The sequence below is a fragment of the Delphinapterus leucas genome, chromosome 19, assembly GCF_059928025.1.
Source record: "Delphinapterus leucas isolate spDelLeu-1000000601 "Yukka" chromosome 19, BTC_Dleu_Yukka2, whole genome shotgun sequence".
NCBI lineage: Eukaryota > Metazoa > Chordata > Mammalia > Artiodactyla > Monodontidae > Delphinapterus > Delphinapterus leucas.
Window position 1 is genome coordinate 29,082,111 of NC_143147.1, and position 18,663 is coordinate 29,100,773.

Sequence of the window (18,663 nt, forward strand, 5' to 3'; positions counted from 1 at the left end):
CCGCGTGGGCGGGCAGGGGCGATGCCCAAGGGACCGCGGGCCCCGGGCCCTGAAGCCTCCGGGGCCACGTCCCTGTGAGCGACGGGCCGGATCTTGGGCGGGGCGCCAAGCGCCGAAGGGTTCGCTGGGTCACGCCCGCCCTCGGCTGGGAGGGGGTGGCCAAACCCTCCGCCTCCGCCACCGCCCAGTACCCGAGACCTCCGTTCCCCCTGCCTGGGCGGGCGACGGGGTCCAGCCGGGGCGGGCTGACCGCCAGGCTGGCGGTGAGGCGCAAGCGCCAGCGAAAGTGGGCCTCAAGAAGCAGCCCGCCGTCCCCGCCCCCGTCTACGGCCATACCACCCTGAACGCGCCCGATCTCGTCTGATCTCGGAAGCTTAAGCAGGGTCGGGCCTGGTTAGTACTTGGATGGGAGAACGCCTGGGAATACCGGGTGCTGTAGGCTTTTTGCCTCCCGCTCCGCCTTCTCCTTTACTCTCCCGCGGGCGGTGGCCGCCGGCTCCGCCCGCGCCGGGGCCCCGCTGCAGGCCCCTCCTCCTCAGGCCCCTCCCACCACGGCGCGAGCGCCGGAGGGGGCGCTCCCCGCCGGCCCGGGCGGCCAGGCGGCCAGAAGGCGGCCCTGGAAGGCAGCCGCACCCCAGACGCCCCCGGGGTGCCTGGCCCGGACCCAGGCTCCGCCGCGGGCCCGGTTGCCGTCCCTTCGGCCAGCGAGCCCCTCGACCTGCACCTGGCCGCCCCCACCGGCGCCCCGCCCCGGGGCCGCCACCTGTGTGCCGGTGGGTGTGTCCCTCCACAGCTCCCTCCGGCAAAAGCCCCGCCCCCTGCCGTGTCGCCGCCGCGGCCGGGTGCGGGAGCGGGATCGAGGGCAGGGGCCGCTTCCCCGGGCCTGCCGGCCGCCAGGGGCGGGCTCCTGAGCTCGGCGGGTGGTGTGCGGGCAAGGGTGGCCTCGTCGGGGCTGAGGGGCCGTGGCGACACGATGGTGGCTCCCAGTGGCTTCGGGCCAGCTGCTGTCGGGCAGGAGGGCCGGCCCGGGCTGCGGCTGGGCGGCGCCTAGCGCCGCATGGGCGGGCAGGGGCGATGCCCAAGGGACCGCGGGCCCCGGGCCCTGAAGCCTCCGGGGCCACGTCCCTGTGAGCGACGGGCCGGATCTTGGGCGGGGCGCCAAGCGCCGAAGGGTTCGCTGGGTCACGCCCGCCCTCGGCTGGGAGGGGGTGGCCAAACCCTCCGCCTCCGCCACCGCCCGGTACCCGAGACCTCCGTTCCCCCTGCCTGGGCGGGCGACGGGGTCCTGCCGGGGCGGGCTGACCGCCAGGCTGGCGGTGAGGCGCAAGCGCCAGGGAAAGTGGGCCTCAAGAGGCAGCCCGCCGTCCCCGTCCCGTCTACGGCCATACCACCCTGAACGCGCCCGATCTCGTCTGATCTCGGAAGCTAAGCAGGGTCGGGCCTGGTTAGTACTTGGATGGGAAACCGCCTGGGAATACCGGGTGCTGTAGGGTTTTTGCCTCCCGCTCCGCCTTCTCCTTTAACTCGCCCGCGGGCGGTGGCCGCCGGCTCCTCCCGCGCCGGGGCCCCGCTGCAGGCCCCGCCTCCTCAGGCCCCTCCCACCACGGCGCGCGCGCCGGAGGGGGCGCTCCCCGCCGGCCCGGCCCGCCAGGCGGCCAGAAGGCGGCCCTGGAAGGCAGCCGCACCCCAGACGCCCCCGGGGTGCCTGGCCCGGACCCAGGCTCCGCCGCGGGCCCGGTTGCCGTCCCTTCGGCCAGCGAGCCCCTCGACCTGCACCTGGCCGCCCCCACCGGCGCCCCGCCCCGGGGCCGCCACCTGTGTGCCGGTGGGTGTGTCCCTCCACAGCTCCCTCCGGCTAAAGCCCCGCCCCCGCCGTGTCGCCGCCGCTGCCGGGTGCGGGAGCGGGATCGAGGGCAGGGGCCGGTTCCCCGGGCCTGCCGGCCGCCAGGGGCGGGCTCCTGAGCTCGGCGGGTGGTGTGCGGGCAAGGGTGGCCTCGCCGGGGCTGAGGGGCCGTTGCGATACGATGGTGGCTCCCAGTGGCTTCGGGCCAGCTGCTGTCGGGCAGGAGGGCCGGCCCGGGCTGCGGCTGGGCGGCGCCTAGCGCCGCGTGGGCGGGCAGGGGCGATGCCCAAGGGACCGCGGGCCCCGGGCACTGAAGCCTCCGGGGCCACGTCCCTGTGAGCGACGGGCGGGATCTTGGCGGGGCGCCAAGCGCCGAAGGGTTCGCTGGGTCACGCCGCCCTCGGCTGGGAGGGGGTGGCCAAACCCTCCGCCTCCGCCACCGCCCGGTACCCGAGACCTCCGTTCCCCCTGCCTGGGCGGGCGACGGGGTCCTGCCGGGGCGGGCTGACCGCCAGGCTGGCGGTGAGGCGCAAGCGCCAGCGAAAGTGGGCCTCAAGAGACAGCCCGCCGTCCCCGCCCCCGTCTACGGCCATACCACCCTGAACGCGCCCGATCTCGTCTGATCTCGGAAGCTAAGCAGGGTCGGGCCTGGTTAGTACTTGGATGGGAGACCGCCTGGGAATACCGGGTGCTGTAGGCTTTTTGCCTCCCGCTCCGCCTTCTCCTTTAACTCGCCCGCGGGCGGTGGCCGCCGGCTCCGCCCGCGCCGGGGCCCCGCTGCAGGCCCCGCCTCCTCAGGCCCCTCCCACCACGGCGCGCGCGCCGGAGGGGGCGCTCCCCGCCGGCCCGGCCCGCCAGGCGACCAGAAGGCGGCCCTGGAAGGCAGCCGCACCCCAGACGCCCCCGGGGTGCCTGGCCCGGACCCAGGCTCCGCCGCGGGCCCGGTTGCCGTCCCTTCGGCCAGCGAGCCCCTCGACCTGCACCTGGCCGCCCCCACCGGCGCCCCGCCCCGGGGCCGCCACCTTTGTGCCGGTGGGTGTGTCCCTCCACAGCTCCCTCCGGCAAAAGCCCCGCCCCCCGCCGTGTCGCCGCCGCGGCCGGGTGCGGGAGCGGGATCCAGGGCAGGGGCCGCTTCCCAGGGGCCTGCCGGCCGCCAGGGGCGGGCTCCTGAGCTCGGCGGGTGGTGTGCGGGCAAGGGTGGCCTCGCCGGGGCTGAGGGGCCGTGGCGACACGATGGTGGCTCCCAGTGGCTTCGGGCCAGCTGCTGTCGGGCAGGAGGGCCGGACCGGGCTGCGGATGGGCGGCGCCTAGCGCCGCGTGGGCGGGCAGGGGCGATGCCCAAGGGACCGCGGGCCCCGGGCCCTGAAGCCTCCGGGGCCACGTCCCTGTGAGCGACGGGCCGGATCTTGGGCGGGGCGCCAAGCGCCGAAGGGTTCGCTGGGTCACGCCCGCCCTCGGCTGGGAGGGGGTGGCCAAACCCTCCGCCTCCGCCACCGCCCGGTACCCGAGACCTCCGTTCCCCCTGCCTGGGCGGGCGACGGGGTCCTGCCGGGGCGGGCTGACCGCCAGGCTGGCGGTGAGGCGCAAGCGCCAGCGAAAGTGGGCCTCAAGAGGCAGCCCGCCGTCCCCGCCCCCGTCTACGGCCATACTACCCTGAACGCGCCCGATCTCGTCTGATCTCGGAAGCTAAGCAGGGTCGGGCCTGGTTAGTACTTGGATGGGAGACCGCCTGGGAATACCGGGTGCTGTAGGCATTTTGCCTCCCGCTCCGCCTTCTCCTTTAACTCGCCCGCGGGCGGTGGCCGCCGGCTCCGCCCGCGCCGGGGCCCCGCTGCAGGCCCCGCCTCCTCAGGCCCCTCCCACCACGGCGCGCGCGCCGGAGGGTGCGCTCCCCGCCGGCCCGGCCCGCCAGGCGGCCAGAAGGCGGCCCTGGAAGGCAGCCGCACCCCAGACGCCCCCGGGGTGCCTGGCCCGGACCCAGGCTCCGCCGCGGGCCCGGTTGCCGTCCCTTCGGCCAGCGAGCCCGTCGACCTGCACCTGGCCGCCCCCACCGGCGCCCCGCCACGGGGCCGCCACCTGTTTGCCGGTGGGTGTGTCCCTCCACAGCTCCCTCCGGCAAAAGCCCCGCCCCCCGCCGTGTCGCCGCCGCTGCCGGGTGCGGGAGCGGGATCGAGGGCAGGGGCCGCTTCCCCGGGCCTGCCGGCCGCCAGGGGCGGGCTCCTGATCTCGGCGGGTGGTGTGCGGGCAAGGGTGGCCTCGCCGGGGCTGAGGGGCCGTGGCGACACGATGGTGGCTCCCAGTGGCTTCGGGCCAGCTGCTGTCGGGCAGGAGGGCCGGCCCGGGCTGCGGCCGGGCGGCGCCTAGCGCCGCGTGGGCGGGCAGGGGCGATGCCCAAGGGACCGTGGGCCCCGGGCCCTGAAGCCTCCGGGGCCACGTCCCTGTGAGCGACGGGCGGGATCTTGGCGGGGCGCCAAGCGCCGAAGGGTTCGCTGGGTCACGCCCGCCCTCGGCTGGGAGGGGGTGGCCAAACCCTCCGCCTCCGCCACCGCCCGGTACCCGAGACCTCCGTTCCCCCTGCCTGGGCGGGCGACGGGGTCCTGCCGGGGCGGGCTGACCGCCAGGCTGTCGGTGAGGCGCAAGCGCCAGCGAAAGTGGGCCTCAAGAGGCAGCCCGCCGTCCCCGCCCCCGTCTACGGCCATACCACCCTGAACGCGCCCGATCTCGTCTGATCTCGGAAGCTTAAGCAGGGTCGGGCCTGGTTAGTACTTGGATGGGAGACCGCCTGGGAATACCGGGTGCTGTAGGCTTTTTGCCTCCCGCTCCGCCTTCTCCTTTACTCGCCCGCGGGCGGTGGCCGCCGGCTCCGCCCGCGCCGGGGCCCCGCTGCAGGCCCCTCCTCCTCAGGCCCCTCCCACCACGGCGCACGCGCCGGAGGGGGCGCTCCCCGCCGGCCCGGCCCGCCAGGCGGCCAGAAGGCGGCCCTGGAAGGCAGCCGCACCCCAGACGCCCCCAGGGTGCCTGGCCCGGACCCAGGCTCCGCCGTGGGCCCGGTTGCCGTCCCTTCGGCCAGCGAGCCCCTCGACCTGCACCTGGCCGCCCCCTCCGGCGCCCCGCCCCGGGGCCGCCACCTGTGTGCCGGTGGGTGTGTCCCTCCACAGCTCCCTCCGGCAAAAGCCCCGCCCCCCGCCGTGTCGCCGGCGCGGCCGGGTGCGGGAGCGGGATCGAGGGCAGGGGCCTCTTCCCCGGGCCTGCCGGCCGCCAGGGGCGGGCTCCTGAGCTCGGCGGGTGGTGTGCGGGCAAGGGTGGCCTCGCCGGGGCTGAGGGGCCGTGGCGACACGATGGTGGCTCCCAGTGGTTTCGGGCCAGCTGCTGTCGGGCAGGAGGGCCGCCCCGGGCTGCGGCTGGGCGGCGCCTAGCGCCGCGTGGGCGGGCAGGGGCGATGCCCAAGGGACCGCGGGCCCCGGGCCCTGAAGCCTCCGGGGCCACGTCCCTGTGAGCGACGGGCCGGATCTTGGGCGGGGCGCCAAGCGCCGAAGGGTTCGCTGGGTCACGCCCGCCCTCGGCTGGGAGGGGGTGGCCAAACCCTCCGCCTCCGCCACCGCCTGGTACCCGAGACCTCCGTTCCCCCTGCCTGGGCGGGCGACGGGGTCCTGCCGGGGCGGGCTGACCGCCAGGCTGGCGGTGAGGCGCAAGCGCCAGCGAAAGTGGGCCTCAAGAGGCAGCCCGCCGTCCCCGTCCCGTCTACGGCCATGCCACCCTGAACGCGCCCGATCTCGTCTGATCTCGGAAGCTAAGCAGGGTCGGGCCTGGTTAGTACTTGGATGGGAGACCGCCTGGGAATACCGGGTGCTGTAGGCTTTTTGCCTCCCGCTCCGCCTTCTCCTTTAACTCGCCCGCGGGCGGTGGCCGCCGGCTCCGCCCGCGCCGGGGCCCCGCTGCAGGCCCCGCCTCCTCAGGCCCCTCCCACCACGGCGCGCGCGCCGGAGGGGGCGCTCCACGCCGGCCCGGCCCGCCAGGGGGCCAGAAGGCGGCCCTGGAAGGCAGCCGCACCCCAGACGCCCCCGGGGTGCCTGGCCCGGACCCAGGCTCCGCCGCGGGCCCGGTTGCCGTGCCTTCGGCCAGCGAGCCCGTCGACCTGCACCTGGCCGCCCCCACCGGCGCCCCGCCCCGGGGCCGCCACCTGTGTGCCGGTGGGTGTGTCCCTCCACAGCTCCCTCTCGCAAAAGCCCAGCCCCCGCCGTGTCGCCGCCGCGGCCGTGTGCGGGAGCGGGATCGAGGGCAGGGGCCGCTTCCCCGTGCCTGCCGGCCGCCAGGGGCGGGCTCCTGAGCTCGGCGGGTGGTGTGCGGGCAAGGGTGGCCTCGCCGGGGCTGTGGGGCCGTGGCGACACGATGGTGGCTCCCAGTGGCTTCGGGCCAGCTGCTGTCGGGCAGGAGGGCCGGCCCGGGATGCGGCCGGGCGGCGCCTAGCGCCGCGTGGTCGGGCAGGGGCGATGCCCAAGGGACCGCGGGCCCCGGGCCCTGAAGCCTCCGGGGCCACGTCCCTGTGAGCGACGGGCCGGATCTTGGGCGGGGCGCCAAGCGCCGAAGGGTTCGCTGGGTCACGCCCGCCCTCGGCTGGGAGGGGGTGGCCAAACCCTCCGCCTCCGCCACCGCCCGGTACCCGAGACCTCCGTTCCCCCTGCCTGGGCGGGCGACGGGGTCCTGCCGGGGCGGGCTGACCGCCAGGCTGGCGGTGAGGCGCAAGCGCCAGCGAAAGTGGGCCTCAAGAGGCAGCCCGCCGTCCCCGTCCCGTCTACGGCCATACCACCCTGAACGCGCCCGATCTCGTCTGATCTCGGAAGCTAAGCAGGGTCGGGCCTGGTTAGTACTTGGATGGGAGACCTCCTGGGAATACCGGGTGCTGTAGGCGTTTTGCCTCCCGCTCCGCCTTCTCCTTGAACTCGCCCGCGGGCGCTGGCCGCCGGCTCCGCCCGCGCCGGGGCTCCGCTGCAGGCCCCGCCTCCTCAGGCCCCTCGCACCACGGCGCGCGCGCCGGAGGGGGCGCTCCCCGCCGGCCCGGCCCGCCAGGCGGCCAGAAGGCGGCCCTGGAAGGCAGCCGCACCCCAGACGCCCCCGGGGTGCCTGGCCCGGACCCAGGCTCCGCCGCGGGCCCGGTTGCCGTGCCTTCGGCCAGCGAGCCCGTCGACCTGCACCTGGCCGCCCCCACCGGCGCCCCGCCCCGGGGCCGCCACCTGTGTGCCGGTGGGTGTGTCCCTCCACAGCTCCCTCCGGCAAAATCCCCGCCCCCGCCGTGTCGCCGCCGCGGCCCGGTGCGGGAGCGGGATCGAGAGCAGGGGCCGCTTCCCCGGGCCTGCCGGCCCCAGGGGCGGGCTCCTGAGCTCGGCGGGTGGTGTGCGGGCAAGGGTGGCCTCGCCGGGGCTGAGGGGCCGTGGCGACACGATGGTGGCTCCCAGTGGCTTCGGGCCAGCTGCTGTCGGGCAGGAGGGCCGGCCCGGGCTGCGGCCGGGCGGCGCCTAGCGCCGCGTGAGCGGGCAGGGGCGATGCCCAAGGGACCGCGGGCCCCGGGCCCTGAAGCCTCCGGGGCCACGTCCCTGTGAGCGACGGGCGGGATCTTGGCGGGGCGCCAAGCGCCGAAGTGTTCGCTGGGTCACGCCCGCCCTCGGCTGGGAGGGGGTGGCCAAACCCTCCGCCTCCGCCACCGCCCGGTACCCGAGACCTCCGTTCCCCCTGCCTGGGCGGGCGACGGGGTCCTGCCGGGGCGGGCTGACCGCCAGGCTGGCGGTGAGGCGCAAGCGCCAGCGAAAGTGGGCCTCAAGAGGCAGCCCGCCGTCCCCGCCCCCGTCTACGGCCATACTACCCTGAACGCGCCCGATCTCGTCTGATCTCGGAAGCTAAGCAGGGTCGGGCCTGGTTAGTACTTGGATGGGAGACCGCCTGGGAATACCGGGTGCTGTAGGCTTTTTGCCTCCCGCTCCGCCTTCTCCTTTAACTCGCCCGCGGGCGGTGGCCGCCGGCTCCGCCCGCGCCGGGGCCCCGCTGCAGGCCCCGCCTCCTCAGGCCCCTCCCACCACGGCACGCGCGCCGGAGGGGGCGCTCCCCGCCGGCCCGGCCCGCCAGGCGGCCAGAAGGCGGCCCTGGAAGGCAGCCGCACCCCAGACGCCCCCGGGGTGCCTGGCCCGGACCCAGGCTCCGCCGCGGGCCCGGTTGCCGTCCCTTCGGCCAGCGAGCCCGTCGACCTGCACCTGGCCGCCCCCACCGGCGCCCCGCCCCGGGGCCGCCACCTGTGTGCCGGTGGCTGTGTCCCTCCACAGCTCCCTCCGGCAAAAGCCCCGCCCCCCGCCGTGTCGCCGCCGCTGCCAGGTGCGGGAGCGGGATCGAGGGCAGGGGCCGCTTCCCCGGGCCTGCCGGCCGCCAGGGGCGGGCTCCTGAGCTCGGCGGGTGGTGTGCGGGCAAGGGTGGCCTCGCCGGGGCTGAGGGGCCGTGGCGACACGATGGTGGCTCCCAGTGGCTTCGGGCCAGCTGCTGTCGGGCAGGAGGGCCGGCCCGGGTTGCGGCTGGGCGGCGCCTAGCGCCGCGTGGGCGGGCAGGGGCGATGCCCAAGGGACCGCGGGCCCCGGGCACTGAAGCCTCCGGGGCCACGTCCCTGTGAGCGACGGGCGGGATCTTGGCGGGGCGCCAAGCGCCGAAGGGTTCGCTGGGTCACGCCCGCCCTCGGCTGGGAGGGGGTGGCCAAACCCTCCGCCTCCGCCACCGCCCGGTACCCGAGACCTCCGTTCCCCCTGCCTGGGCGGGCGACGGGGTCCTGCCGGGGCGGGCTGACCGCCAGGCTGGCGGTGAGGCGCAAGCGCCAGCGAAAGTGGGCCTCAAGAGGCAGCCCGCCGTCCCCGCCCCCGTCTACGGCCATACTACCCTGAACGCGCCCGATCTCGTCTGATCTCGGAAGCTAAGCAGGGTCGGGCCTGGTTAGTACTTGGATGGGAGACCGCCTGGGAATACCGGGTGCTGTAGCCTTTTTGCCTCCCGCTCCGCCTTCTCCTTTAAATCGCCCGCGGGCGGTGGCCGCCGGCTCCGCCCGCGCCGGGGCCCCGCTGCAGGCCCCGCCTCCTCAGGCCCCTCCCACCACGGCACGCGCGCCGGAGGGGGCGCTCCCCGCCGGCCCGGCCCGCCAGGCGGCAAGAAGGCGGCCCTGGAAGGCAGCCGCACCCCAGACGCCCCCGGGGTGCCTGGCCCGGACCCAGGCTCCGCCGCGCGCCCGGTTGCCGTCCCTTCGGCCAGCGAGCCCGTCGACCTGCACCTGGCCGCCCCCACCGGCGCCCCGCCCCGGGGCCGCCACCTGTGTGCCGGTGGGTGTGTCCCTCCACAGCTCCCTCCGGCAAAAGCCCCGCCCCCCGCCGTGTCGCCGCCGCTGCCGGGTGCGGGTGCGGGATCGAGGGCAGGGGCCGCTTCCCCGGGCCTGCCGGCCGCCAGGGGCGGGCTCCTGAGCTCGGCGGGTGGTGTGCGGGCAAGGGTGGCCTCGCCGGGGCTGAGGGGCCGTGGCGACACGATGGTGGCTCCCAGTGGCTTCGTGCCAGCTGCTGTCGGGCAGGAGGGCCGGACCGGGCTGCGGCTGGGCGGCGCCTAGCGCCGCGTGGGCGGGCAGGGGCGATGCCCAAGGGACCGCGGGCCCCGGGCCCTGAAGCCTCCGGGGCCACGTCCCTGTGAGCGACGGGCCGGATCTTGGGCGGGGCGCCTAGCGCCGAAGGGTTCGCTGGGTCACGCCCGCCCTCGGCTGGGAGGGGGTGGCCAAACCCTCCGCCTCCGCCACCGCCCGGTACCCGAGACCTCCGTTCCCCCTGCCTGGGCGGGCGACGGGGTCCTGCCGGGGCGGGCTGACCGCCAGGCTGGCGGTGAGGCGCAAGCGCCAGCGAAAGTGGGCCTCAAGAGGCAGCCCGCCGTCCCCGCCCCCGTCTACGGCCATACCACCCTGAACGCGCCCGATCTCGTCTGATCTCGGAAGCTAAGCAGGGTCGGGCCTGGTTAGTACTTGGATGGGAGACCGCCTGGGAATACCGGGTGCTGTAGGGTTTTTGCCTCCCGCTCCGCCTTCTCCTTTAACTCGCCCGCGGGCGGTGGCCGCCGGCTCCGCCCGCGCCCGGGTCCCGCTGCAGGCCCCGCCTCCTCAGGCCCCTCCCACCACGGCGCGCGCGCCGGAGGGGGCGCTCCCCGCCAGCCCGGCCCGCCAGGCGGCCAGAAGGCGGCCCTGGAAGGCAGCCGCACCCCAGACGCCCCCGGGGTGCCTGGCCCAGACCCAGGCTCCGCCGCGGGCCCGATTGCCGTGCCTTCCGCCAGCGAGCCCCTCGACCTGCACCTGGCCGCCACCACCGGCGACCCGCCCCGGGGCCGCCACCTGTGTGCCGGTGGGTGTGTCCCTCCACAGCTCCCTCCGGCAAAAGCCCCGCCCCCCGCCGTGTCGCCGCCGCGGCCGGGTGCGGGAGCGGGATCGAGGGCAGGGGCCGCTTCCCCTGGCCTGCCGTCCGCCAGGGGCGGGCTACTGAGCCCGGCGGGTGGTGTGCGGGCAAGGGTGGCCTCGCCGGGGCTGAGGGGCCGTGGCGACACGATGGTGGCTCCCAGTGGCTTCGGGCCAGCTGCTGTCGGGCAGGAGGGCCGGCCCGGGCTGCGGCCGGGCGGCGCCTAGCGCCGCGTGGGCGGACAGGGGCGATGCCCAAGGGACCGCGGGCCCCGGGCCCTGAAGCCTCCGGGGCCACGTCCCTGTGAGCGACGGGCCGGATCTTGGGCGGGGCGCCAAGCGCCGAAGGGTTCGCTGGGTCACGCCCGCCCTCGGCTGGGAGGGGGTGGCCAAACCCTCCGCCTCCGCCACCGCCCGGTACCCGAGACCTCCGTTCCCCCTGCCTGGGCGGGCGACGGGGTCCTGCCGGGGCGGGCTGACCGCCAGGCTGGCGGTGAGGCGCAAGCGCCAGCGAAAGTGGGCCTCAAGAGGCAGCCCGCCGTCCCCGTCCCGTCTACGGCCATACCACCCTGAACGCGCCCGATCTCGTCTGATCTCGGAAGCTAAGCAGGGTCGGGCCTGGTTAGTACTTGGATGGGAGACCGCCTGGGAATACCGGGTGCTGTAGGCTTTTTGCCTCCTGCTCCGCCTTCTCCTTTAACTCGCCCGCGGGCGGTGGCCGCCGGCTCCGCCCGCGCCGGGGCCCCGCTGCAGGCCCCGCCTCCTCAGGCCCCTCCCACCACGGCGCGCGCGCCGGAGGGGGCGCTCCCCGCCGGCCCGGCCCGCCAGGCGGCCAGAAGGCGGCCCTGGAAGGCAGCCGCACCCCAGACGCCCCCGGGGTGCCTGGCCCGGACCCAGGCTCCGCCGCGGGCCCGGTTGCCGTCCCTTCGGCCAGCGAGCCCCTCGACCTGCACCTGGCCGCCCCCACCGGCGCCCCGCCCCGGTGCCGCCACCTGTGTGCCGGTGGGTGTGTCCCTCCACAGCTCCCTCCGGCAAAAGCCTCGCCCCCCGCCGTGTCGCCGCCGCGGCCGGGTGCGGGAGCGGGATCGAGGGCAGGGGCTGCTTCCCCGGGCCTGCCGGCCGCCAGGGGCGGGCTCCTGAGCCCGGCAGGTGGTGTGCGGGCAAGGGTGGCCTCGCCGGGGCTGAGGGGCCGTGGCGACACGATGGTGGCTCCCAGTGGCTTCGGGCCAGCTGCTGTCGGGCAGGAGGGCCGGCCCGGGTTGCGGCTGGGCGGCGCCTAGCGCCGCGTGGGCGGGCAGGGGCGATGCCCAAGGGACCGCGGGCCCCGGGCACTGAAGCCTCCGGGGCCACGTCCCTGTGAGCGACGGGCGGGATCTTGGCGGGGCGCCAAGCGCCGAAGGGTTCGCTGGGTCACGCCCGCCCTCGGCTGGGAGGGGGTGGCCAAACCCTCCGCCTCCGCCACCGCCCGGTACCTGAGACCTCCGTTCCCCCTGCCTGGGCGGGCGACGGGGTCCTGCCGGGGCGGGCTGACCGCCAGGCTGGCGGTGAGGCGCAAGCGCCAGCGAAAGTGGGCCTCAAGAGGCAGCCCGCCGTCCCCGCCCCCGTCTACGGCCATACTACCCTGAACGCGCCCGATCTCGTCTGATCTCGGAAGCTAAGCAGGGTCGGGCCTGGTTAGTACTTGGATGGGAGACCGCCTGGGAATACCGGGTGCTGTAGGGTTTTTGCCTCCCGCTCCGCCTTCTCCTTTAACTCGCCCGCGGGCGGTGGCCGCCGGCTCCGCCCGCGCCGGGGCCCCGCTGCAGGCCCCGCCTCCTCAGGCCCCTCCCACCACGGCACGCGCGCCGGAGGGGGCGCTCCCCGCCGGCCCGGCCCGCCAGGCGGCCAGAAGGCGGCCCTGGAAGGCAGCCGCACCCCAGACGCCCCCGGGGTGCCTGGCCCGGACCCAGGCTCCGCTGCGGGCCCGGTTGCCGTCCCTTCGGCCAGCGAGCCCGTCGACCTGCACCTGGCCGCCCCCACCGGCGCCCCGCCCCGGGGCCGCCACCTGTGTGCCGGTGGCTGTGTCCCTCCACAGCTCCCTCCGGCAAAAGCCCCGCCCCCCGCCGTGTCGCCGCCGCTGCCGGGTGCGGGAGCGGGATCGAGGGCAGGGGCCGCTTCCCCGGGCCTGCCGGCCGCCAGGGGCGGGCTCCTGAGCTCGGCGGGTGGTGTGCGGGCAAGGGTGGCCTCGCCGGGGCTGAGGGGCCGTGGCGACACGATGGTGGCTCCCAGTGGCTTCGGGCCAGCTGCTGTCGGGCAGGAGGGCCGGCCCGGTTTGCGGCTGGGCGGCGCCTAGCGCCGCGTGGGCGGGCAGGGGCGATGCCCAAGGGACCGCGGGCCCCGGGCACTGAAGCCTCCGGGGCCACGTCCCTGTGAGCGACGGGCGGGATCTTGGCGGGGCGCCAAGCGCCGAAGGGTTCGCTGGGTCACGCCCGCCCTCGGCTGGGAGGGGGTGGCCAAACCCTCCGCCTCCGCCGCCGCCCGGTACCCGAGACCTCCGTTCCCCCTGCCTGGGCGGGCGACGGGGTCCTGCCGGGGCGGGCTGACCGCCAGGCTGGCGGTGAGGCGCAAGCGCCAGCGAAAGTGGTCCTCAAGAGGCAGCCCGCCGTCCCCGCCCCCGTCTACGGCCATACCACCCTGAACGCGCCCGATCTCGTCTGATCTCGGAAGCTAAGCAGGGTCGGGCCTGGTTAGTACTTGGATGGGAGACCGCCTGGGAATACCGGGTGCTGTAGGGTTTTTGCCTCCCGCTCCGCCTTCTCCTTTAACTCGCCCGCGGGCGGTGGCCGCCGGCTCCGCCCGCGCCCGGGTCCCGCTGCAGGCCCCGCCTCCTCAGGCCCCTCCCACCACGGCGCGCGCGCCGGAGGGGGCGCTCCCCGCCAGCCCGGCCCGCCAGGCGGCCAGAAGGCGGCCCTGGAAGGCAGCCGCACCCCAGACGCCCCCGGGGTGCCTGGCCCAGACCCAGGCTCCGCCGCGGGCCCGATTGCCGTGCCTTCCGCCAGCGAGCCCCTCGACCTGCACCTGGCCGCCACCACCGGCGACCCGCCCCGGGGCCGCCACCTGTGTCCCGGTGGGTGTGTCCCTCCACAGCTCCCTCCGGCAAAAGCACCGCCCCCCGCCGTGTCGCCGCCGCGGCCGGGTGCGGGAGCGGGATCGAGGGCAGGGGCCGCTTCCCCTGGCCTGCCGTCCGCCAGGGGCGGGCTACTGAGCCCGGCGGGTGGTGTGCGGGCAAGGGTGGCCTCGCCGGGGCTGAGGGGCCGTGGCGACACGATGGTGGCTCCCAGTGGCTTCGGGCCAGCTGCTGTCGGGCAGGAGGGCCGGCCCGGGCTGCGGCCGGGCGGCGCCTAGCGCCGCGTGGGCGGACAGGGGCGATGCCCAAGGGACCGCGGGCCCCGGGCCCTGAAGCCTCCGGGGCCACGTCCCTGTGAGCGACGGGCCGGATCTTGGGCGGGGCGCCAAGCGCCGAAGGGTTCGCTGGGTCACGCCCGCCCTCGGCTGGGAGGGGGTGGCCAAACCCTCCGCCTCCGCCACCGCCCGGTACCCGAGACCTCCGTTCCCCCTGCCTGGGCGGGCGACGGGGTCCTGCCGGGGCGGGCTGACCGCCAGGCTGGCGGTGAGGCGCAAGCGCCAGCGAAAGTGGGCCTCAAGAGGCAGCCCGCCGTCCCCGTCCCGTCTACAGCCATACCACCCTGAACGCGCCCGATCTCGTCTGATCTCGGAAGCTAAGCAGGGTCGGGCCTGGTTAGTACTTGGATGGGAGACCGCCTGGGAATACCGGGTGCTGTAGGCTTTTTGCCTCCCGCTCCGCCTTCTCCTTGAACTCGCCCGCGGGCGGTGGCCGCCGGCTCCGCCCGCGCCGGGGCTCCGCTGCAGGCCCCGCCTCCTCAGGCCCCTCGCACCACGGCGCGCGCGCCGGAGGGGGCGCTCCCCGCCGGTCCGGCCCGCCAGGCGGCCAGAAGGCGGCCCAGGAAGGCAGCCGCACCCCAGATGCCCCCGGGGTGCCTGGCCCGGACCCAGGCTCCGCCGCGGGCCCGGTTGCCGTGCCTTCGGCCAGCGAGCCCGTCGACCTGCACTTGGCCGCCCCCACCGGCGCCCCGCCCCGGGGCCGCCACCTGTGTGCCGGTGGGTGTGTCCCTCCACAGCTCCCTCCGGCAAAAGCCCCGCCCCCGCCGTGTCGCCGCCGCGGCCGGGTGCGGGAGCGGGATCGAGGGCAGGGGCCGCTTCCCCGGGCCTGCCGGCCGCCAGGGGCGGGCTCCTGAGCTCGGCGGGTGGTGTGCGGGCAAGGGTGGCCTCGCCGGGGCTGAGGGGCCGTGGCGACACGATGGTGGCTCCCAGTGGCTTCGGGCCAGCTGCTGTCGGGCAGGAGGGCCGGCCCGGGCTGCGGCCGGGCGGCGCCTAGCGCCGCGTGGGCGGGCAGGGGCGATGCCCAAGGGACCGTGGGCCCCGGGCCCTGAAGCCTCCGGGGCCACGTCCCTGTGAGCGACGGGCGGGATCTTGGCGGGGCGCCAAGCGCCGAAGGGTTCGCTGGGTCACGCCCGCCCTCGGCTGGGAGGGGGTGGCCAAACCCTCCGCCTCCGCCACCGCCCGGTACCCGAGACCTCCGTTCCCCCTGCCTGGGCGGGCGACGGGGTCCTGCCGGGGCGGGCTGACCGCCAGGCTGTCGGTGAGGCGCAAGCGCCAGCGAAAGTGGGCCTCAAGAGGCAGCACGCCGTCCCCGCCCCCGTCTACGGCCATACCACCCTGAACGCGCCCGATCTCGTCTGATCTCGGAAGCTTAAGCAGGGTCGGGCCTGGTTAGTACTTGGATGGGAGACCGCCTGGGAATACCGGGTGCTGTAGGCTTTTTGCCTCCCGCTCCGCCTTCTCCTTTACTCGCCCGCGGGCGGTGGCCGCCGGCTCCGCCCGCGCCGGGGCCCCGCTGCAGGCCCCTCCTCCTCAGGCCCCTCCCACCACGGCGCACGCGCCGGAGGGGGCGCTCCCCGCCGGCCCGGCCCGCCAGGCGGCCAGAAGGCGGCCCTGGAAGGCAGCCGCACCCCAGACGCCCCCAGGGTGCCTGGCCCGGACCCAGGCTCCGCCGTGGGCCCGGTTGCCGTCCCTTCGGCCAGCGAGCCCCTCGACCTGCACCTGGCCGCCCCCTCCGGCGCCCCGCCCCGGGGCCGCCACCTGTGTGCCGGTGGGTGTGTCCCTCCACAGCTCCCTCCGGCAAAAGCCCCGCCCCCCGCCGTGTCGCCGCCGCGGCCGGGTGCGGGAGCGGGATCGAGGGCAGGGGCCTCTTCCCCGGGCCTGCCGGCCGCCAGGGGCGGGCTCCTGAGCTCGGCGGGTGGTGTGCGGGCAAGGGTGGCCTCGCCGGGGCTGAGGGGCCGTGGCGACACGATGGTGGCTCCCAGTGGTTTCGGGCCAGCTGCTGTCGGGCAGGAGGGCCGCCCCGGGCTGCGGCTGGGCGGCGCCTAGCGCCGCGTGGGCGGGCAGGGGCGATGCCCAAGGGACCGCGGGCCCCGGGCCCTGAAGCCTCCGGGGCCACGTCCCTGTGAGCGACGGGCCGGATCTTGGGCGGGGCGCCAAGCGCCGAAGGGTTCGCTGGGTCACGCCCGCCCTCGGCTGGGAGGGGGTGGCCAAACCCTCCGCCTCCGCCACCGCCCGGTACCCGAGACCTCCGTTCCCCCTGCCTGGGCGGGCGACGGGGTCCTGCCGGGGCGGGCTGACTGCCAGGCTGGCGGTGAGGCGCAAGCGCCAGCGAAAGTGGGCCTCAAGAGGCAGCCCGCCGTCCCCGTCCCGTCTACGGCCATACCACCCTGAACGCGCCCGATCTCGTCTGATCTCGGAAGCTAAGCAGGGTCGGGCCTGGTTAGTACTTGGATGGGAGACCGCCTGGGAATACCGGGTGCTGTAGGCTTTTTGCCTCCCGCTCCGCCTTCTCCTTTAACTCGCCCGCGGGCGGTGGCCGCCGGCTCCGCCCGCGCCGGGGCCCCGCTGCAGGCCCCGCCTCCTCAGGCCCCTCCCACCACGGCGCGCGCGCCGGAGGGGGCGCTCCCCGCCGGCCCGGCCCGCCAGGGGGCCAGAAGGCGGCCCTGGAAGGCAGCCGCACCCCAGACGCCCCCGGGGTGCCTGGCCCGGACCCAGGCTCCGCCGCGGGCCCGGTTGCCGTGCCTTCGGCCAGCGAGCCCGTCGACCTGCACCTGGCCGCCCCCACCGGCGCCCCGCCCCGGGGCCGCCACCTGTGTGCCGGTGGGTGTGTCCCTCCACAGCTCCCTCTGGCAAAAGCCCAGCCCCCGCCGTGTCGCCGCCGCGGCCGTGTGCGGGAGCGGGATCGAGGGCAGGGGCCGCTTCCCCGGGCCTGCCGGCCGCCAGGGGCGGGCTCCTGAGCTCGGCGGGTGGTGTGCGGGCAAGGGTGGCCTCGCCGGGGCTGTGGGGCCGTGGCGACACGATGGTGGCTCCCAGTGGCTTCGGGCCAGCTGCTGTCGGGCAGGAGGGCCGGCCCGGGATGCGGCCGGGCGGCGCCTAGCGCCGCGTGGTCGGGCAGGGGCGATGCCCAAGGGACCGCGGGCCCCGGGCCCTGAAGCCTCCGGGGCCACGTCCCTGTGAGCGACGGGCCGGATCTTGGGCGGGGCGCCAAGCGCCGAAGGGTTCGCTGGGTCACGCCCGCCCTCGGCTGGGAGGGGGTGGCCAAACCCTCCGCCTCCGCCACCGCCCGGTACCCGAGACCTCCGTTCCCCCTGCCTGGGCGGGCGACGGGGTCCTGCCGGGGCGGGCTGACCGCCAGGCTGGCGGTGAGGCGCAAGCGCCAGCGAAAGTGGGCCTCAAGAGGCAGCCCGCCGTCCCCGTCCCGTCTACGGCCATACCACCCTGAACGCGCCCGATCTCGTCTGATCTCGGAAGCTAAGCAGGGTCGGGCCTGGTTAGTACTTGGATGGGAGACCTCCTGGGAATACCGGGTGCTGTAGGCTTTTTGCCTCCCGCTCCGCCTTCTCCTTGAACTCGCCCGCGGGCGCTGGCCGCCGGCTCCGCCCGCGCCGGGGCTCCGCTGCAGGCCCCGCCTCCTCAGGCCCCTCGCACCACGGCGCGCGCGCCGGAGGGGGCGCTCCCCGCCGGCCCGGCCCGCCAGGCGGCCAGAAGGCGGCCCTGGAAGGCAGCCGCACCCCAGACGCCCCCGGGGTGCCTGGCCGGACCCAGGCTCCGCCGCGGGCCCGGTTGCCGTGCCTTCGGCCAGCGAGCCCGTCGACCTGCACCTGGCCGCCCCCACCGGCGCCCCGCCCCGGGGCCGCCACCTGTGTGCCGGTGGGTGTGTCCCTCCACAGCTCCCTCCGGCAAAAGCCCCGCCCCCGCCGTGTCGCCGCCGCGGCCGGGTGCGGGAGCGGGATCGAGAGCAGGGGCCGCTTCCCCGGGCCTGCCGGCCCCAGGGGCGGGCTCCTGAGCTCGGCGGGTGGTGTGCGGGCAAGGGTGGCCTCGCCGGGGCTGAGGGGCCGTGGCGACACGATGGTGGCTCCCAGTGGCTTCGGGCCAGCTGCTGTCGGGCAGGAGGGCCGGCCCGGGCTGCTGCCGGGCGGCGCCTAGCGCCGCGTGAGCGGGCAGGGGCGATGCCCAAGGGACCGCGGGCCCCGGGCCCTGAAGCCTCCGGGGCCACGTCCCTGTGAGCGACGGGCGGGATCTTGGCGGGGCGCCAAGCGCCGAAGTGTTCGCTGGGTCACGCCCGCCCTCGGCTGGGAGGGGGTGGCCAAACCCTCCGCCTCCGCCACCGCCCGGTACCCGAGACCTCCGTTCCCCCTGCCTGGGCGGGCGACGGGGTCCTGCCGGGGCGGGCTGACCGCCAGGCTGGCGGTGAGGCGCAAGCGCCAGCGAAAGTGGGCCTCAAGAGGCAGCCCGCCGTCCCCGCCCCCGTCTACGGCCATACCACCCTGAACGCGCCCGATCTCGTCTGATCTCGGAAGCTAAGCTGGGTCGGGCCTGGTTAGTACTTGGATGGGAGACCGCCTGGGAATACCGGGTGCTGTAGGCTTTTTGCCTCCCGCTCCGCCTTCTCCTTTAACTCGCCCGCGGGCGGTGGCCGCCGGCTCCGCCGGCGCCGGGGCCCCGCTGCAGGCCCCGCCTCCTCAGGCCCCTCCCACCACGGCGCGCGCGCCGGAGGGGGCGCTCCCCGCCGGCCCGGCCCGCCAGGCGGCCAGAAGGCGTCCCTGGAAGGCAGCCGCACCCCAGACGCCCCCGGGGTGCCTGGCCCGGACCCAGGCTCCGCCGCGGGCCCGGTTGCCGTCCCTTCGGCCAGCGAGCCCCTCGACCTGCACCTGGCCGCCCCCACCGGCGCCCCGCCCCGGGGCCGCCACCTGTGTGCCGGTGGGTGTGTCCC

At 76.8% G+C, this 18,663-nt stretch overlaps 18 non-coding genes across 18 annotated transcripts; all 18 read left to right on the forward strand.

Moving 5' to 3' along the window:
- The first annotated feature begins 322 nt into the window (after positions 1-322).
- On the forward strand, positions 323-442 carry LOC149745734 (5S ribosomal RNA). The gene has a single exon (XR_016390429.1). It is a non-coding gene; the product is annotated as a 5S ribosomal RNA (ribosomal RNA).
- Positions 443-1,374: 932 nt separating this feature from the next.
- LOC149745735 (5S ribosomal RNA) lies at positions 1,375-1,493 on the forward strand. The gene has a single exon (XR_016390154.1). It is a non-coding gene; the product is annotated as a 5S ribosomal RNA (ribosomal RNA).
- A 931-nt stretch (positions 1,494-2,424) lies between these two features.
- On the forward strand, positions 2,425-2,543 carry LOC149745736 (5S ribosomal RNA). The gene has a single exon (XR_016389117.1). It is a non-coding gene; the product is annotated as a 5S ribosomal RNA (ribosomal RNA).
- Positions 2,544-3,478: 935 nt separating this feature from the next.
- LOC149745737 (5S ribosomal RNA) lies at positions 3,479-3,597 on the forward strand. Its single transcript, XR_016389970.1, has one exon. It is a non-coding gene; the product is annotated as a 5S ribosomal RNA (ribosomal RNA).
- A 933-nt stretch (positions 3,598-4,530) lies between these two features.
- Positions 4,531-4,650, forward strand: LOC149745738 (5S ribosomal RNA). Its single transcript, XR_016390322.1, has one exon. It is a non-coding gene; the product is annotated as a 5S ribosomal RNA (ribosomal RNA).
- Positions 4,651-5,582: 932 nt separating this feature from the next.
- LOC149745739 (5S ribosomal RNA) lies at positions 5,583-5,701 on the forward strand. The gene has a single exon (XR_016389748.1). It is a non-coding gene; the product is annotated as a 5S ribosomal RNA (ribosomal RNA).
- A 932-nt stretch (positions 5,702-6,633) lies between these two features.
- Positions 6,634-6,752, forward strand: LOC149745740 (5S ribosomal RNA). Its single transcript, XR_016389664.1, has one exon. It is a non-coding gene; the product is annotated as a 5S ribosomal RNA (ribosomal RNA).
- Positions 6,753-7,683: 931 nt separating this feature from the next.
- On the forward strand, positions 7,684-7,802 carry LOC149745741 (5S ribosomal RNA). Its single transcript, XR_016389847.1, has one exon. It is a non-coding gene; the product is annotated as a 5S ribosomal RNA (ribosomal RNA).
- A 933-nt stretch (positions 7,803-8,735) lies between these two features.
- Positions 8,736-8,854, forward strand: LOC149745742 (5S ribosomal RNA). The gene has a single exon (XR_016390133.1). It is a non-coding gene; the product is annotated as a 5S ribosomal RNA (ribosomal RNA).
- A 934-nt stretch (positions 8,855-9,788) lies between these two features.
- LOC149745743 (5S ribosomal RNA) lies at positions 9,789-9,907 on the forward strand. Its single transcript, XR_016390039.1, has one exon. It is a non-coding gene; the product is annotated as a 5S ribosomal RNA (ribosomal RNA).
- A 933-nt stretch (positions 9,908-10,840) lies between these two features.
- LOC149745744 (5S ribosomal RNA) lies at positions 10,841-10,959 on the forward strand. The gene has a single exon (XR_016389118.1). It is a non-coding gene; the product is annotated as a 5S ribosomal RNA (ribosomal RNA).
- A 933-nt stretch (positions 10,960-11,892) lies between these two features.
- On the forward strand, positions 11,893-12,011 carry LOC149745745 (5S ribosomal RNA). The gene has a single exon (XR_016390231.1). It is a non-coding gene; the product is annotated as a 5S ribosomal RNA (ribosomal RNA).
- Positions 12,012-12,944: 933 nt separating this feature from the next.
- Positions 12,945-13,063, forward strand: LOC149745746 (5S ribosomal RNA). The gene has a single exon (XR_016390040.1). It is a non-coding gene; the product is annotated as a 5S ribosomal RNA (ribosomal RNA).
- A 933-nt stretch (positions 13,064-13,996) lies between these two features.
- On the forward strand, positions 13,997-14,115 carry LOC149745747 (5S ribosomal RNA). Its single transcript, XR_016389644.1, has one exon. It is a non-coding gene; the product is annotated as a 5S ribosomal RNA (ribosomal RNA).
- Positions 14,116-15,047: 932 nt separating this feature from the next.
- On the forward strand, positions 15,048-15,167 carry LOC149745748 (5S ribosomal RNA). The gene has a single exon (XR_016390323.1). It is a non-coding gene; the product is annotated as a 5S ribosomal RNA (ribosomal RNA).
- Positions 15,168-16,099: 932 nt separating this feature from the next.
- Positions 16,100-16,218, forward strand: LOC149745749 (5S ribosomal RNA). Its single transcript, XR_016389120.1, has one exon. It is a non-coding gene; the product is annotated as a 5S ribosomal RNA (ribosomal RNA).
- Positions 16,219-17,150: 932 nt separating this feature from the next.
- LOC149745750 (5S ribosomal RNA) lies at positions 17,151-17,269 on the forward strand. Its single transcript, XR_016389208.1, has one exon. It is a non-coding gene; the product is annotated as a 5S ribosomal RNA (ribosomal RNA).
- Positions 17,270-18,199: 930 nt separating this feature from the next.
- On the forward strand, positions 18,200-18,318 carry LOC149745751 (5S ribosomal RNA). The gene has a single exon (XR_016389891.1). It is a non-coding gene; the product is annotated as a 5S ribosomal RNA (ribosomal RNA).
- The last annotated feature ends 345 nt before the right edge of the window (positions 18,319-18,663 follow it).